Below are 19,598 nucleotides of genomic sequence, written 5' to 3' on the forward strand. Positions count from 1 at the left end.
TGAAACCAGGCATGCCGAATGCTTTCTTCACCACTCTGACCACCTGTGACTCCACTTTCAAGGAGCCATGAACCCGTACCCGAGATCTCTTTGTTCTGTAACTCTCCCCAACACCCTACCATTAACTGAGTAAGTCCTGCCCTGGATCAATCTACCAAAATGCATCACCTCGCATTTGTCCAAATTAAACTCCATCTGCCAGTCAGCCCACTGGCCCAATTGATCAAGATCCCATTGCAATCCGAGATAACCTTATTCACTGTCCACTATGCGACCAATCTTGGTGTCATCTGCAAACTTACCAACCATGCCTCCTATATTCTCATCCAAACCATTGATATAAATGACAAATAACAGTGGACCCAGCACTGATCCCAGAGGACACCGCTGGTCACAGGCCTCCAGTTTGAAAAACAACCCTGGACAACCATCCACTGGCTTCTGTCATCAAGCCAATTTTGTATCCATTTAACTACCTCACCCTGGGGCCCATGATGTAGGTTGTGCAACAACCTACCATGTGGTACCTTGTCAAAAGCCTCATTGATTCATTGCACAATCCGTCACTTCACCCTCATTCTCCATTGGTGCATTCTGCTGTCCATCAGCTGAACACAGCCAATAGGAAGCCGCTCCAGCAGAGTGATTGACAGCCAGTGTGGGTGGAGTCGGGCAGATTGTGATGAAGCAGCGACTTGCTGTGGATTCGCTGCCATTGGGGACAATCCCAGCCAGCAAGAGGCAGCAAGAGCGGCACCTTCCGTCCCCAAGCGCAGCATTCGCACCATCCCACTTTCATCCCCAGCACCACATACAGCTTCTTGTTGTTTCTTCCATTGGCAGCACCCCCGGGTGCTCTTGGTGCTCCCGTTCCAGCACCTTTCCTCTTAATGATGGGGAAATGAGGCTCTCATAGCCCAGAATAAATATCCAGCAACACCGCCAACTCCCAGCTTCCGCACACTTACCGCTGTAACTCCGGGTGCTTTCTACTCATCCTCCCTCTCTGGACAAGTTCCACTCCCTGCCTCATAACCGGATCATTCCGGGTGGCTTTCCGTAACTGGTTAGCGGTTACCGGAACTTTATCTTCTCGTGTGAAATGCATTATCTGCACATTCCAGCGGGAACATCTTTATCTCCAGGCAAAGGCAGCCTTGACAGAGCATCCGCATTGCTGTGTTTCTCACTGACAGCACCAACACCCACCTCTGCAATCAAACTGCTGCCATGGACGGTATCCCAGTGAATGGTCCAAGGATGGAAGATAAAATATAGGAATTATGAATGGGAGTCAGTAATTCAGCCCTTCGAGCTCAGTCACAACATCATCATGGCAGAGCTTTTAGTTTCTTGATGCAAAGAAGATGCCTAAGCCTTCTTTTTCCACCCGAGCAAACTTTTCCTCCGCTTTCGTCAATGATCTGGAAGCGAATACTATGGATCTTCCTCTCCGTTTGACATAACATTAGACAGGACAACCTCAATCCCATTGGGTGAGGCTTCGCATGTAAGCTGCAGCGGTAACTTTGGGTTAAATTGAACTCGCATTTCCAATCTCTTCAAAGCCTGCTTTACCGCCAGGGAGGCCTCCTTTTGTTCACTTCCACGGCTCTCCTTTCACCAGCAGCTGGAGCATCAGTTTCAATGCTGCCGCCCGATCCGGATTGAGCTTGTTGTCATAGTAATTGATTTGACCCAAAAACAACCTGAATTGGGACACATTGTCTGGTCTTGGGGCCTTCATGATGACCTCCATCTTAGGCTTTGTGCAATCCATTTCATGACCCAGGCATTCAATGGAGTCCTTGAAGAACTCATATTTCTCTCTTGATTTGCAGGCCGTGCTCCTGCAACCTCTAAGGTATTCTCCAAGTACTGGGAAAATAGTCGAATCCATGAGCAAGATATCATCCAGGTAAGTCTGGACTCCGGTCATTCCACTCAGGATTTGGTCCATGGCCCTCTAATCGAGATAAGGGCGCATGTAATCAAGATGGGGGCACTCCAAACCGAAATTGGGGGCACTGGTAATTCACCTGGGCACTCCTCATTGACAGGAGCAGTGCGAGCTGATATGCGGGCACTCAGAATTGAAACTGTCACTGCTCTAAATCTAAATGGAAGCACACCTAATCAGGATAGAAGTCTCTCTTATTCGAGATACGGCGTGCTCCCAATCGAGACAGGGGGGCACTGCGAACGGCGACGGTGGCGGGGGGGGACTGCCAACGGCGATGGGGGGGGTCATTGCTAACGGCGATGGAGGGGGGCACTGCTAATTGAATTAGTCGCTGCTCCAAATCTAAATAGGGGGCACCCCGAGCTGATATAGAAGGCTCCATTATTCGAGATATGGGACACTCCTAATCGAGGGAGGGACAGACCTAATCGAGGTAGGTAGCGTTCCTAATTGACCGGGGACACTCAGAAATGACGGGGGGGGGCACTCCTCACTGAAATAGTCACTGGTCCAAATCTAAACAGGGGGGCATTCCTAATCGAGATAGAAGGCTCTTATTGCAGATAGGGACACTCCAAATCAAGATGGGACACTCCTAATCGTTAGAGGGTCACTCGCAATCGAGATAGGGGGCACTCCAAATTGAGATAGTTGGGACTTCAAATCAAGCTAGAGGGAACTACTAATTGACACGGACACTCCTGTGAACCTGGCACTGAACCCAGCCAGGCCTGTGACACTGAATCCTAAAGGACAGAGTGAATCCAGCCAGCCCTGTGGGACTGTATCTCAAGCGACAGACAGAACCCAGCAATGCCTGTGACACTGAATCTCTAAGGATAGAGTGATCCCAGCCAGGCTTGTGACACTGAATCTCAAAGGACACAGTGAACACAGCCAGGCCTGTGAGACTGAATCTGAAAGGACAGAGTGAATCCAGCGAGGCCACTGTTCGACCACCCCGAAGCCTCCTATGCTCCAGGAGAAAATGTCCCAGTCTTTGCAGCCTCTGCTTATAACTCAAACCATCAAGACCCTGCAGTATCCCAGTAGTTCTTTTCTGCACACTTCCTAGTTTAATAATATCCTTGGTATAATAGAGTGACCAGAACAGTACACAGTATTCCAAGTGTGGCCTTACCAATGTCTTGTACAACTTCAACATGATGTCCCAAATCCCATTCAGTATTCTGACCAATGAAACCAAGCATGTGGAATGCCTTCTTCACCACTCTATCCACTGTGACTCCACTTTCAAGGAGCTATGAATCTGTATGCCTAGATCTCTGTTCTATAACTCTCACCAATGCCCTACCACTAACTAAGTAGTGCGCTGGTTCAATCTACCAAAGTTCATTGCCTTGCGTTTATCTAAATTAAACTCCATCCACCATTCATCAGCCCACTCGATCAATTGATCAAGATCCCGTTGCAATCCTGGATAACTTTCTTCACTGTCCACTATGCCACAAATCCTGGTGTCATCTGCAAAATTACTAACCATGCCTCCTAAATTCTCATCTAAATTATTAATATAAATTACAAATAGCAGGGGACCCAGCACCGATCCCTGAGGCACCCCGCTGGTCACAGCCCTCCAGTTTGAAAATAGAACAACCCTCCACAACCACCTTCTGTCTTCTGTCATCAACCAATTTTGTATCCATTTGGCCACCTCATCCTGGATCCCATGAGATTTAACCAAATCCAGTCTAGTTTTGCTTTTAAATATTTACATTTTCAAACACTGAAACCTTTTGCCCTTGTTGGGAATATCAGTGCGGTTTGAGAAAAGCAAACACTGATCCCACACTCAACACCCCCCAACACAGGACTGAGCAGAGAGTGTGAAATGTGACTGGTGTGAGTGTGGATTATCTTTTATAAGTGGGTAAGAAACACTCCTCCATTTTCAAATCTTTACCTTGTTTATGTAGCGTCTCGGACTCCCCTGACACTCACTATCCATCTGAATTAATCTCTATTCCTCACTGTCTAACTGTTACTCTCTGCATTGCTCCCTCTCCCTACCTCTCTGTTACTCTGCATCGCTCCATCTCTCTCTCTCTTCCTCTCTATCCCTCTCATCCACCATGTTGTTTATCGTTAAGGAGTCTAATCACGGAGAATTCAAACACTCTTTCTGTTTCTGTCTTGGCAGAATTAGCAACATGAGTGCAAATTTCAAGATTGGATTCACACAATACAGACAGAACAGTATTTATATAATGGCTTCTGCAAATGCTGGTGAGCTCAGTACATGTGGTAGCTTAATGTTACAATGAGATAGAATCTGTATTCAGACAACTGTTACTCTCTGCATTGCTCTCTCTCATTCTCCCTACCTCTCTGTTACTCTGTATCTCTTCCTCTCTCTCTCTATCCCTCTCATCCACCATGTAGTTTATCATTAAGGGGACTAATCACGGAGAATTCAAACACTCTTTCTGTTTCTGTTTTGGCAGAATTAGCAATATTAGTGGATATTTCAAGACTGGATTCACACAATACAGACAGAACGCTGGTGAGCTCAGTACACGTGGGACCTGAATGTTACAATAAGATAGAATCTGTATTCAGACAACTGTCACCCCACAGGGCCCAAACTTCACCGTGTTAATTTGATTTGATTTGATTGATTTGTATTGGGATGCAGTGAAAAGTATTGTTTCTTGTGCGCTATACAGACAAAACATTCCGTACATAGAGTACACAGGGGAGAAGGAGAGGAAAGGGTGCAGAATATAGTGTTGCAGTTACCGATAGTGTGTAGTGAAAGATCAGCTTAATATATGGTAGGTCCATTCAAAAGTTGACATTCTCCCCAAGCACTAAAGCTTCCCACAAAGCAAGGCTCACAAATTCAACACCAGTTCCCTTTGTCCCCTCTCCCATCATGCTGTGTTCGGAGTCTCTGATCGATGCTAAGGGCCTAGTATTTGAGGCTCTGAGCTGAACCCACAATCTGTCTGATTCTGAGAGAAGATTACTGCCCACTCATATATATACCCTAGAAATATATCTGTTGTGTACAGAGTCACTTCTTTTTTCCCTGTGTCTGCTACCCTTAAAGAACTACTGAATAATCTTTAAACATCTGTATTATCACAGAACAGAGCCAACATGGGGGAATCTAGTATCAGGGAGGGCACAGTTTAAAATTCATACAGCGCCCATTAAAGATGGAGATGAGGAGGAATAATTTGTTCTCTCAGGGGGTGGTTAGTGTTTAGAATTCAAAGTTAAAATTCATTTATTGGTCACAAGTCAGTCTTACATTATCATTGCAATGAAGTTACTGTGAAATTCCTCTAGTTGGCGCCTGTTCGGATCAATGCACCGAACCAGAATATGGGAGGAAACCGGAGCACCCGGAGGAAACCCATGCAGACACGAGGAGAACATGCAAACTCCACACAGACAGTGACCCAAGCTGGGAATCAAATCCAGGTCCTTGGCGCTGTGAAGCAGCAGTGCTAACCACTTTCCCCAGAGAGTGAGTTGAGCATTATGGGGAGACAGGCAGCAAAGTAGAGTTCAGGCCACAGTCAGATCAGCCATGATCTTATCAATGGGAGGAGCAGCCTCAAGGGGCAGAATGGCCTACTTCTGCTCCTATTTGTTGTGTTCTGTGTGGTACCTTCAAAGGCCATTGTACTCAGCATTGCAGGAACTCTGCCGAACACACTCTATCTCAATCACTTCCTCTCCCTCTCTGTGACTCTCACTCCATTCCTTTCCTCCCCTCTCTCTGTTACTCTCTCTCTATCTCTATCCCTGTTTCTCTCTTGCCCACTCCAGCTGGATGGAGAGTGGGAAAGAGAGGCTGATATGAAGGGAGTTTTCATCTGTATCTAACTGCATTTTCTGAACTGTCCTGTCCTTGTTTGATGAAACAATGAAATGGGACATTGTATTTGTTTGTGTGCGTGTCTGTGTGTGTGTGTGTGTCTGCGTGCGTATATTGGTGTATGTATCAGTATGTGTGTGTGTATCAGGGTGTGAGGTGGTCTGCATAGGCGTATTTGGGTGTGTGTATACGTGTGTGTGTATTCTGCATGTATGTGTGCGTGTGTGTATATGTGCATGGGAGGGGTGTGTGCCTATGTGCGAGTGTGTGTGTCTGTATTTGTGAGAGAAATTGAGTGTGTAAGTGTTTGCCTGCATGGGGGTTATGTGTGAAACATAGAAACGAGAAGCAGGAGGAGGCCATTCGGCCCTTCGAGCCTGCTCCACCATTCATTTTGGTCATAAGAACTAGAAGCAGGAGTAGTCCATCTGGCCCCTTGAGCCTGCTCTGCCATTCAATAAGATCAAGGCTGATCTTTTCGTGGACTCAGCTCCACTTACCCGACCGCTCACCATAACCCTTAATTCCTTTACTGTTCAAAAATGTATCTATCCTTGCCTTAAAACATTCAACGAGGTAGCCTCAACTGCTTCACTGGGCAGGGAATTCCACAGATTCACAACCCTTTGTGTGAAGAAGTTCCTCCTCAACTCAGTCCTAAATCTGCTCCCCCTTATTTTGAGGCTATGCCCCCTAGTTTTAGTTTTACTGCCAGTGGAAATAATTTCCCTGCTTCTATCTTATCTATTCCCTTCATAATCTTATATGTTTCTATAAGATCTCCCCTCATTCTTCTGAATTCCAATGAGTATAGCCCCAGTCTACTCAGTCTCTGCTCATAAGCCAACCCTCTCAACTCCGGAATCAACTTAGTGAATCTCCTCTGCACCCCCTCCAGTGCCAGTATATCCTTTCTCAAGTAAGGAGACCAAAACTACACAGTACTCCAGGTGTGGCCTCACCAGCACCTGATACAGCTGCAACATAATCTCGCTGTTTTTAAACTCCATCCCTCTAGCAATGAAGGACAAAATTCTATTTACCTTCTTAAATACCTGCTGCACCTGCAAATCAACTCCTTGAGATTCCTGCACAAGAACATCCAGGTCCCTCTGCACAGCAGCATGCTGCAATTTTTTACTATTTAAATAATAGTCCATTTTGCTGTCATTCCAACCAAAATGGATGCTCTCATATTACCAACATTGTACTCCATCTGCCAGACTCTCGTCCACTCACAAACTATCTATATCCCTTTGCAGACTTTCAGCGTCCTCTGCGCACTTTGCTCTGCCACCCATCTTAGTATCATCTGCGAATTTTGGCACACTACACTTGGTCCCCAGCTCCAAATCATCAATGTAAATCGTAAACAATTGCAGTCCCAACACTGATCCCTGAGGCACACCACTAGTCAGTGATCGGCAACCAGAAAAACACCCATTTACCCCCACTCTTTGCTTTCTGTTAGTTAACCAATCCTCTATCCATGCAATACATTACCCGTAACACCGTGCACCTTTATCTTGTGTAGCAGTCTTTGGTGCGGCACCTTGCCAAATGCTTTTTGAAAATCCAGATACACCACATCCACAGGTTCCCCATTGTCCACTGCACATGTAATGTTCTCAAAGAATTCCACCAAATTAGTCAAACATGACCTTCCCTTCATGAACCCATGCTGCATCTTACCAATGGGACAATTTATATCCAGATGTCTCGCTATTTCTTCCTTGATGATAGCTTCAAGCATTTTCTCTACTCCAGAAGTTAAGCTAACTGGCCTATAGTTACCTGCCTTTTGTCTACCTCCTTTTTTAAACAGTGGCTTCACATTTGCTGTTTTCCAATCTGCAGGAACCATGCCAGAGTCCAGCGAATTTTGGTAAATTATCACCAGTGCATTTCCCCCACCATCTCTTTTAGTTCCCTGGGATGCATTCCATCAGGGCCAGGAGACTTGTCTACCTTTAGCCTCATTAACTTGCCCAACACTACCTCTTTCCTAATAATGATCGTTTCGAGGTCCTCACCTGCCATAGCCTTCCACTCATCAATTCTTGGCATGTTATTTGTGTCTTCCACTACAGGCGCATGAGGGAGGAACTGACAAAAATCGACTGGAAGCAGAGCCTAATGGGAAAGACAGTAGAACAGCAATGGCAGGAGTTTCTGGGAGTAATTGAGGACACAGTGCAGAGGTTCATCCCAAACAAAAGAAAGGTTATCAGAGGGGGGATTAGGCAGCCATGGCTGACAAAGGCTGACAAAGTTTCACTGGCTGTCTTGTCTGGAGACAATACACATCTTTTTAGCCTGTCTTGATGCTCTCTCCACTCCCATTGTTTTGTTTCTTAAAGACTGGATTAGTTGTAAGTATTCGCATTCCAACCATTATTCATGTAAATTGAGTCTGTGTCTTATAAGTTCTGTTTGTGAACAGAATTCCCACTCACCTGAAGAAGGGGCTCAGAGCCTCGAAAGCTTGTGTGGCTTTTGCTACCAAATAAACCTGTTGGACTTTAACCTGGTGTTGTTAAACTTCTTACTGACAAAGGAAGTCAGGGAATGCATCAAGGCAAAAGAGAGAGCCTATAATGTGGCAAAGAGTAGTGGGAAGTCAGAAGATTGGGAAGGCTATAAAAACAAACAGAGGATAACAAAGAGAGAAATAAGGAAGGAGAGGATCAAATATGAAGGTAGGCTAGCCAGTAACATTAGGAATGATAGTAAAAGTTTCTTTAAATACATTAAAAACAAACGGGAGGCAAAAGTAGACATTGGGCCGCTCCAAAATGACACTGGTAATCTAGTGATGGGAGACAAGGAAATAGCTGAGGAACTTAATAAGTACTTTGCGTCAGTCTTCACAGTAGAAGACATGAGTAATATCCCAACAATTCAGGAAAGTCAGGGGGCAGAGTTGAATATGGTTGCCATCACAAAGGAGAAAGTGCTAGAGAAACTAAAAGGTCTGAAAATTGATAAATCTCCGGGCCCAGATGGGCTCCATCCTAGAGTTCTAAAGGAGATAGCTGAAGAAATAGTGGAGGCGTTAGTTATGATCTTTCAAAAGTCACTGGAGTCAGGGAAAGTCCCAGAGGATTGGAAAATCGCTGTTGTAACCCCACTGTTCAAGAAGGGAACAAGAAAAAAGATGGAAAATTATAGGCCAATTAGCCTAACCTCAGTTGTTGGCAAAATTCTAGAATCCATCGTTAAGGATGAGATTTCTAAATTCTTGGAAGTGCAGGGTCGGATTAAGACAAGTCAGCATGGATTTAGTAAGGGGAGGTCGTGCCTGACAAACCTGTTGGAGTTCTTTGAAGAGATAACAAATAGGTTAGACCAGGGAGAGCCAATGGATGTTATCTATCTTGACTTCCAAAAGGCCTTTGACAAGGTGCCTCACGGGAGACTGCTGAGTAAAATAAGGGCCCATGGTATTCGAGGCAGGGTACTGACATGGATTGACGATTGGCTGTCAGACAGAAGGCAGAGAGTTGGGATAAAAGGTTCTTTCTCAGAATGGCAACCGGTGACAAGTGGTGTCCCGCAGGGTTCAGTGTTGGGGCCACAGCTGTTCTCTTTATATATTAACGATCTAGATGACGGGACTGGGAGCATTCTGGCCAAGTTTGCCGATGATACAAAGATAGGTGGAGGGGCAGGTAGTATTGAGGAGGTGGGGAGGCTGCAGAAAGATTTGGACAGTTTAGGAGAGTGGTCCAAGAAGTGGCTGATGAAATTCAACGTGGGCAAGTGCGAGGTTGTACACTTTGGAAAAAAGAATAGAGGCATGGACTATTTTCTAAACGGTGACAAAATTCATAATGCTGAAGTGCAAAGGGACTTGGGAGTCCTAGTCCAGGATTCTCTAAAGGTAAACTTGCAGGTTGAGTCCGTAATTAAGAAAGCAAATGTAATGTTGTCATTTATCTCAAGAGGCTTGGAATACAAAAGCAGGGATGTACTTCTGAGGCTTTATAAAGCACTGGTTAGGCCCCATTTGGAGTACTGTGAGCAATTTTGGGCCCCACACCTCAGGAAGGACATACTGGCACTGGAGCGGGTCCAGCGGAGATTCACACGGATGATCCCAGGAATGGTAGGCCTGACATACGATGAACGTCTGAGGATCGTGGGATTATATTCATTGGAGTTTAGGAGGTTGAGGGGAGATCTGATAGAAACTTACAAGATAATGAACGGCTTAGATAGGATGGACGTAGGGAAGTTGTTTCCATTAACAGGGGAGACTAGGACGCGGGGGCACAGCCTTAGAATAAAAGGGAGTCACTTTAGAACAGAGATGAGGAGAAATTTCTTCAGCCAGAGAGTGGTGGGTCTGTGGAATTCATTGCCACAGAGGGCTGTGGAGGCCGAGACGTTGAGCGTCTTCAAGACAGAAATTGATAAATTCTTGATTTCTCGAGGAATTAAGGGCTATGGGGAGAGAGCGGGTAAATGGAGTTGAAATCAACCATGATTGAATGGTGGAGTGGACTCGATGGGCCGAATGGCCTTACTTCCGCTCCTATGTCTTATGGTCTTATGGTCTTAAGACTGACGCAAAATACCTGTTCAATGCCTCAGCCATTTTCTCATATCCAGTTATTACATCCCCCGTCTCATCCTCTAAAGGACTAATGTTTACTTTAGCCACTCTTTTTCATTTTATATATTTGTAGAAACTTTTGCTGTCTGTTTTTTTTATTCTGAGCGAGTTTACTCTCATAATCCATCTTATTTTTCTTTATAGCTTTTTTTGTGGCTTTCTGCTGACCTTTAAAGATTTCCCAATCCTCCAGGTTCCCACTAATCTTTGCCACTTTGTATGCATTTTCTTTCAATTTGATACCCTCCTTTATTTCCTTCGATATCCATGGCTGATTATGTCTTTTTCTACAGTCCTTCCTTATCACTGGTATATACTTTTGCTGAGCACCGTGAAAGATCGCTTTGAAAGTCCTCCACTGTTCCTCAATTTTCCCACCAGAAAGTTTTTGCTCCCAGTTTCCCTGAGCCAACTCCTCCCTCATCCCTTTGTAGTCTCCTTTGTTTAAGCACAAGACATTGCTTTTGGATTTTACCTTCTCACGCTCTATCTGTATTTTAAATTCAACCATACTGTGATCGCTTCTTCCAAGAGGATCCCTAACTGTAAGATCACTAATTATTCCCGTCACATTACACAGGTCCAGATCTTGGATAGCTTGCTCCCTTGTAGTTTCCATTACATACTGTTCAAGGAAGGTATCGCAGATACACTCTATGAACTCTTCCTCATGGCTAATCATCAAATTCAATATCCTGATCTCCCCTTCCCCTCCCTAATCCCACGATCCCTTTAGCCCCAAAAGTTATATCTAATTTCTTCTTGAAATCACACGTGAACATGTGCAAGTTCTGGGCCATCTGTGTGTGTGCGTACATGCGTTTGTACGTGTGCATGATTGAAGTCAATGGTGAGATATGGTTAAAATTCCATATGTTTATTGTTATTCCCATACATTGGTAAATTCAAGAATCTCACACAAACCTTTGAAATCTTCAGACTATTTGGGTGGACAGGATAACCATGAGAGCACAAAGTGCCTCCAGCTGCTTGTGTGAGACTCACTGAGATGAACTAAGTTCCTGGGACAAGATGAAAAGACACCAGACAGTGAGTTTGATGCAACAGGTTAACAGAATTTATTCAGTCAATGATTGAACAAAGATGCTGAATAGGCAATTGATTGACAGCTCCTCACGTGACCTGCCGAGCTGACTTCAGCGGGCTCGAGCCTGCGCAGTGTCTGAGCCACATTCCCTTAGCAACAGGCTGCGCCTGCGCAGTGATTGAACCGCATTCCCTTAGCAACGGGCCGGGCCTGGGTGAGGAGGCTGTTTCCTTATTGTGAGTGTCCCCGCTCAGGGGAAAGATCAGCAACATTGGTGACCCAGTAACATGGAGAGAGTCTGTGTGAATCTGCACAATGTTAATGACCCTTCAATAAAAATAACACAAAGCTCACCGACATCAGACAAGGGATAAACTGTCTGAAAGGTGGGCTGTCCCATATTGAAGTGGCCGAATGGCCTCCCCCAGCTCCAGAAGCTGCACAAGCTCTGAGCTCCGGCAGCAGCAAGAGGAGGAGCCAGACATTCAGTCCCTGCAGCCTGAGCTGCCCATTGATCAGGGAGACAAACTCCATCCAGCCGCCTGGGCTTCAGATCCACACCTTCTGGCAGCAGAAATATCCCCATCTCAGAGTGAAAATTGTTCACAGAATCCCCACAGTGCAGAAGGAGCACATTCAACCCAGCAAGTCTGCACCGACCACAATCCCACCCAGGCCCTATCCCAATAACACCCACATATTTACCCTGCTAACCCCTGACTCTAGGGTCAGGTTAGCGTGGCCAATCCACCTAACCCGCACATCTTTGGACTGTTGAAGGAAACCAGAGCACCCGGAGGAAACCCACGCAGACACTGGGAAAATATTCAACAGCTAATATCTGCAGCTATATGTGGGAGAGAGTTCCACACTTCCCCCACCCTTTGTGTGAGCAAGTGTTTCCTAAATTTATCCCCTGAATATCCTGGCTCTGATCATAAGATATTTGTCCCCTTGTCCTGAGGTCTCACATCAGTGAGCAAAATTTCTATCAACTGATAATTCCATTCAAAACCCTAAAATCCTCAGAGCAGACCGTTGGAGGGGAAACAGGAGGGGGAGGTTATTTGCGGCCTCACTCTTTCAGATAGTTCTTTCCAGATCAGAACTTGCTGTTTAAAAAATAACTCATCTCCCTTCTGGCTCCTTTACCAATTACAGAACACCATAAATCTGTCCTAGAACATAGAACATAGAAAATAGAACAGTACAGCACAGAACAGGCCCTTCGGCCCACGATGTTGCGCCGAGCTTTATCTGAAACCAAGATCAAGCTATCCCACTCCCTATCATCCTGGTGTGCTCCATGTGCCTATCCAATAACCGCTTAAATGTTCCTAAAGTGTCTGACTCCACTATCACTGCAGGCAGTCCATTCCACACCCCAACCACTCTCTGCGTAAAGAACCTACCTCTGATATCCTTCCTGTATCTCCGACCACGAACCCTATAGTTATGCCCCCTTGTAATAGCCCCATCCACCCGAGGAAATAGTCTTTGAACATTCACTCTATCTATCCCCTTCATCATTTTATAAACTTCTATTAAGTCTCCCCTCAGCCTCCTCCGCTTCAGAGAGAACAGCCCTAGCTCCCTCAACCTTTCCTCATAAGACCTACCCTCCAAACCAGGCAGCATCCAGGTAAATCTCCTCTGCACTCTTTCCAGCGCTTCCACATCCTTCTTATAGTGAGCTAACCAGAACTGCACACAATATTCCAAATGTGGTCTCACCAAGGTCCTGTACAGTTGCAGCATAACCCCAGGGTTCTTAAACTCCAACCCCCTGTTAATAAAAGCTAACACACTATAGGCCTTCTTCACAGCTCTATCCACTTGAGTGGCAACCTTTAGAGATCTGTGGATATGAACTCCAAGATCTCTCTGTTCCTCCACAGTCTTCAGAACCCTACCTTTGACCCTGTAATCCACATTAAAATTAGTCCTACCAAAATGAATCACCTCACATTTATCAGGGTTAAACTCCATTTGCCATTTTTCAGCCCAGCATTGCATCCTATCTATGTCTCTTTGCAGCCTACAACAGCCCTCCACCTCATCCACTACTCCACCAATCTTGGTGTCATCAGCAAATTTACTGATCCACCCTTCAGCCCCCTCCTCTAAGTCATTAATAAAAATCACAAAGAGCAGAGGACCAAGCACTGATCCCTGCGGCACTCTGCTAGCAACCTGCCTCCAATCCGAAAATTTTCCATCCACCACCACCCTCTGTCTTTGATCAGACAGCCAGTTACCTATCCAATCGGCCAACTTTCCCTCTATCCCACACCTCCTCACTTTCATCATAAGCCGACCATGGGGGACCTTATCAAACGCCTTACTAAAATCCATGTATATGACATCAACTGCCCTACCTTCATCAACACACTGAGTTACCTCCTCAAAAAATTCTATCAAATTTGTGAGGCACGACTTGCCCTTCATGAATCCGTGCTGACTATCCCGGATTAATCCGCATCTTTCTAAATGGTCGTAAATTCCATCTCTAAGGACCTTTTCCATCAATTTACCAACCACCGAAGTAAGACTAACCGGTCTATAATTACCAGGGTCATTTCTATTCCCTTTCTTAAACAGAGGAACAACATTCGCCATTCTCCAGTCCTCTGGCACCATCCCCGTGGACAGCAAGGACCCAAAGATCAAAGCCAAAGGCTCTACAATCTCATCCCTTGCCTCCCAAAGAATCCTAGGATACATTTCATCAGGCCCAGGGGACTTATCGACCTTCAGTTTATTCAAAACTGCCAGGACATCCTCCCTCCGAACATCTATTTCCTCCAGCCTATTAGCCTGTAACACCTTCTCTTCCTCAAAAACATGGCCCCTCTCCTTGGTGAACACTGATGAAAAGTATTCATTCATCACCTCGCCTATCTCTACTGACTCCATACACAAGTTCCCACTACTGTCCTTGACCGGCCCTAACCTCACCCTGGTCATTCTTTAATTCCTCACATAAGAGTAAAAAGCCTTGGGGTTTTCCTTGATCCGACCCGCCAAGGACTTCTCGTGTCCCCTCCTAGCTCTCCTAAGCCCCTTTTTCAGCTCATTCCTTGCTAACTTGTAACCCTCAATCGAGCCATCTGAACCTTGTTTCCTCATCCCTACATAAGCTTCCCTCTTCCTTTTCACAAGACATTCCACCTCTTTCGTGAACCATGGTTCCCTCACTCGGCCATTTCCTCCCTGCCTGACAGGGACATACCTATCAAGGACATCCAGAATTTGTTCCTTGAAAAAGTTCCACTTTTCATCAGTTCCTTTCTCTGACAGTTTCTGTTCCCAACTTATGCCCCCTAATTCTTGCCTAATCGCATCATAATTACCTCTCCCCCAATTGTAAACCTTGCCCTGCCGTACGGCCCGATCCCTCTCCATTGCAATAACAAAAGACACCGAATTGTGGTCACTCTCTCCAAATTGCTCTCCCACAACGAAATCTAACACTTGGCCCGGTTCATTTCCCAGTACCAAATCCAATGTGGCCTCACCTCTTGTCGGCCTATCCACATATTGTGTCAGGAAACCCTCCTGCACACACTGCACAAAAACTGCCCCATCCGAACTATTTGACCTACAAAGGTTCCAATCAATATTTGGAAAGTTAAAGTCCCCCATGACAACTACCCTGTGACCCCCACACATATCCATAATCTGCTTAGCAATTTCTTCCTCCACATCTCTATTACTATTTGGGGGCCTATAGTAAACTCCTAACAACGTGACCGCTCCTTTCCTATTTCTAACCTCAGCCCATATTACCTCAGTGTGCAGATCCCCCTTGGAGTGCCTTTCCGCAGCCGTTAAACTATCCTTAATTAACAATGCCACTCCTCCACCTCTTTTACCAGCTTCCTTACACTTCGTGAAACATCTATACCCCGGAACGTCCAACAACCATTCCTGTCCTTGTTCTACCCACGTCTCCGAAATGGCCACAACATCGTAGTCCCAAGTACCAATCCACGCCCCAAGTTCATCTACCTTGTTCCAGATGCTCCTTGCATTGAAAAAGACACACTTCAACCCACCTTCCTGTCTACCGGTACCCACCCTTGACCCTGATACCTTCCCTAATACCTCACCACCCGCACTGACTTCTGGACTACAACTCCTTTTCCCACTCCCCTGACAAATTAGTTTAAACCCCCTGAAGAGCCGTAACAAATTTCCCTCCTGGGATATTGGTGCCCCTCTGGTTCAGGTGTACCCCGTCCTGTTTGTACAGGTCCCACCTTCCCCAGAATGTGTTCCAATTATCCACGTATCTGAAACCCTCCCTCCTACACCATCCCTGCAACCACATGTTTAACTGCACTCTCTCCCTGTTCCTCAACTCGCTATCATGTGGCACCGGCAACGTACCAGAGATGACCACATGTTTTGTCTTGGCTCTCAGCTTCCAGCCCAGCTCCAGAAATTCCTGCTTTAAATCCCCGTCCCTTCTCTTACCTATGTCATTGGTACCAATGTGTACCACGACTTGTGACTGTTTCCCCTCCCCCTTCAGAATCCGGAAAACACGGTCTGAGACGTCACAGACCTTGGCATCCGGTAGGCAACATACCATCCGTGAGTCTCTTTTGCTGCCACAGAAACTCCTATCTATCCCTCTAACTAACGGGTCCCCAATAACTATTGCCCTCCCGCTCTGCCCCTTACCCTCCCGAGCCACAGAGACGGACACAGTGCTGGAGATCCTCTCACTGCGGCTCACCACTGGTATGTCATCCCCCTCAACCGTATCCAAAGCGGAATACTTGTCCTTATCTGCTTCTGACCCTTTTGTCAGTGGAAACACTTCTCATTATCAAAGCCTCCTCATTTTGAACTCCCCTGTTCAGACGCTCTTTATTCTTTGCTCTCGGAGAATAGTGTCAGTTTCTCCATGGTCTAAAAAACCGAAGTTTTTATTCTCTGTCAATGGAATCAGGACGTCACTGACATTTGTTGCTGATCCCTAATTGTCGATAAGAAGGTGGCGATGAGCCACCTTCATGAACCTTTGCAGTCATTTGGTAAAGATCCTGATTCTTGGACCTGAGCCGGAAATGCTGCTTTACATTCTTTCCAGAGACCTCAAATTGGACGCAGTGCTGTAGCTGAGGCTGAACTGGTGAATGATAAACATAACCTTCTCTCGCCTTTTGTAGTTTATGGGGGTGATTCCCCCAGTCCACTAGCAGCGCAGTGAGCTGAGAGACGCAAGCGAAGACCGTGTAGCGGGCTTCCCGCTGGGTGCCACGGCCTCCGTGTGTCACTGGCCAGATTTTTGGCGCAGTCAGCTTTGTGCCAGAAATCGGTGTGGAGCTGTATAAATTATACTGATGACCATTTGCATAGCGGGCCTGGGACTGAAGTCTTTGGGGCCGCAAGCATCTCCCCCCAGTCCCCCTCCAGGCCAGTGGGGGAGGGTGGGGGGGGTAGAGAGGTCATGGCTGGCCCAGACATGTCTGCGAGACCAGTGATCAGGGCGTGTGGGGGAGGGGTGGGGGGTCGCACGGTCAGTAATGTGTGTGGGGTCGCGGGGCTGGACAGCAATCGGGAGGCTGGCAGTGTGGATTACTGCGCCAGCCCCAGTCTCTGCTCTGACAAAGCAGCGTCTGCACAGTGACCCGCTCAGTGCTCTGCCACCGGCCTCTCCGGCTGGAATAGGCTCCGCCCTGGGTTTTGAAGGAGATTCACGCGAGTGCATTGTGCGCAGAGTGTGGGAGATTTGAAAATCCCACCAAAATAAACCCCAGCGGGAATTCCTCCAGTTTTTACGCGAATTCGGCACTTGGAATTTTTCCCAGCTTTTTAAACAGTGTTGTCTTTTAAAATCTCTGCCCATTTTCCCAAGTCTCTGTTTTTGGGCTCCCTTTCAAATTGCAGCACAAATTATCATGAAGGATTTCAGTTGGAAGTGAAGCTGGGAGCTGCAATTGAAAAAATGGAGAGCAGCGGGTGGATAGATTCTTCATTTGTATTTTGGGAAAGGGGAAGCTGGTGATTGCGGATTCAGACAAGGTGATGGTTGTTAAGACTGTCCACGCTCCATTGTAAGATCTTTCTCTTTTCTGTTCCAGCCATTCTTAATTGGCTAAATGTGTGAACTTGACTGCCGCTTTGACCCTGACTACTTCTCCATGGACATTAATATCTTCTTTTCCTGTCTGCCAGGCAGTGAACTGAAAGTGTTAATTTGTATATTACTGCCTTGGTCCCCAGTTGGCAAATGTCTGGCTTTTAATTTAAACACATCAGAAATAGTGTCAGTTGTAGACTGCATGGCCCCTTGCCCCTGCTCTGCATTGAATATAATCGTGGCTGCTCTTCTGCCCCAACTCCACTTTCCCAGCTGCTCCTCATGTCCCTTCACTCGATAAGAGATCAGAAATCTCAGTCCTGAATATTTTCAGTGCTGGATCATCCACCTTCTCTGGGGCAGAGAATTCCAAAGATTCACAACCCTCTGAGTGAAAACATTTCTCCTCACCCCAATTCTAAACAATCCACGGCTTATCCTGAGATTTTGCACTGCTGTTTCCGATTTCCGAACGAGTGGAAAATAATTACTTAGTGTCTACATTGCCCAGCCCTTTCAGATACTTGTATGTTTCAGTGCAATCACCGCTTATTCCTCTCAACTCAGAGTATAAGCCAAAATTATTTGGTTTGTCATCCAGGAGAACTATCTCATCCAGCATTTCATATCCCTTTGAGGCCTCATTTCTCTTTAGCTCTGTGTCTTCTTCCAGACCTAGAATTTTCAACCTCCTGTTCACATAGGTCCATGGTTTTTCCCCTCTGAGATCTCAGCATTCCTCCACGTTTGGCCTCCTGTGTATCTCCACTCCCTTTGATCTGCAGCTCTGAAATTCCTTCCCTGAACTCTTTGCTTTTATCTCTTTTACCTGGAGATGGTAATCACTTTTTCATCCAACTTCCCTCATAACGTCCCACAGAGAAAATACTCAGAACTGAAGTGGATGGCCTCACACTGCTTATTCATAGATTTCCAGTTTTTTTTAATGTTGTAGCTTTACCAACTCACTGAGTCTCTGTGTTCCTGATTTCTAGGAATTAAATAGGGTCAAATTCTGATTCAATTACAGCTAGTAGGTCAGGAAACTTAAAGTATGAGCTAAAATACAAGTTCAGATGAAGGGTCATCCTGACTCAAAACTTTGGCTCGATTCTCTTTTCATTTGGAGGCCCACACTGTCTGTAATTTACACACAGTAAAACAACAACCTGAGTTGTTGTCTTGTCCTGCAGGAGAACCAGTGGGACTCGCCCAACAGAGATGGAGAGTTGGAAGCAATATTAGAGTGCACACTGCTCTCACCTGTCTTACTGTTATCAATCTGACATTAAATTTGATATTTAACCTCGTGGATCCGATCCAGAATCCTCAGCATATTGGATCAGGTTATAAATCAGTAATTTCCAAATCTGTGTATTTAAAATCACTCGATAGCAAATCTTTTGTTCAGCGATTTTGGTTGAACCCAGAATAAAACTATCAGTAAGTTTAGGGGCCTGATTCTATAACTGGCACAGGATGGAACATCGAACCATAGAACCATAGAAAATTACAGCTCAGAAACAAGCCTTTTGGCCCTTCTTGTCTGTGCCGAACCATTTTATGCCTAGTCCCACTGACCTGCACTTGGACCATATCCCTCCACACCTCTCTCATCCATGAAACCGTCCAAGTTTTTCTTAAATATTAAAAATGACCCCGCATTAACCACTTTATCCGGCAGCTCATTCCACACTCCCACCACTCTGCGTGAAGAAGCCCCCCCTAATATTCCCTTTAAACTTTTCTCCTTTCACCCTTAACCCATGCCCTCTGGTTTTTTTCTCCCCTAGCCTCAGCCGAAAAAGCCTGCTTGCATTCACTCTATCTATATTCATCAAAATCTTATACACCTCTATCAAATCTCCCCTCAATCTTCTACGCTCCAGGGAATAAAGTCCCAACCTATTCAATCTCTCTCTGTAACTCAGCTTCTCAAGTCCCGGCAACATCCTTGTGAACCTTCTCTGCACTCTTTCAATCTTATTTACATCCTTCCTGTAACTAGGTGACCAAAACTGTACA

At 45.9% G+C, this 19,598-nt stretch overlaps 1 protein-coding gene across 2 annotated transcripts in view; it reads left to right on the forward strand.

Moving 5' to 3' along the window:
* The window catches only part of LOC144482103 (NACHT, LRR and PYD domains-containing protein 3-like), a 252,719-nt gene that overhangs the window by 163,746 nt on the left and 69,375 nt on the right, over positions 1 to 19,598 (forward strand). The window contains exon 1 of one of the 2 annotated variants that reach the window (XM_078201339.1): positions 1,201 to 1,918. The exons of the other annotated variant lie outside the window; for it this stretch is intronic. The gene's annotated coding sequence lies outside the window, so the exon portion shown is untranslated. Of the gene's footprint in view, positions 1 to 1,200; positions 1,919 to 19,598 lie in introns of those variants that run through there. 2 annotated transcript variants of the gene reach the window in all.

This window comes from Mustelus asterias (assembly GCF_964213995.1).
Source record: "Mustelus asterias chromosome 26 unlocalized genomic scaffold, sMusAst1.hap1.1 SUPER_26_unloc_15, whole genome shotgun sequence".
Classification (NCBI taxonomy): Eukaryota; Metazoa; Chordata; class Chondrichthyes; order Carcharhiniformes; family Triakidae; genus Mustelus; species Mustelus asterias.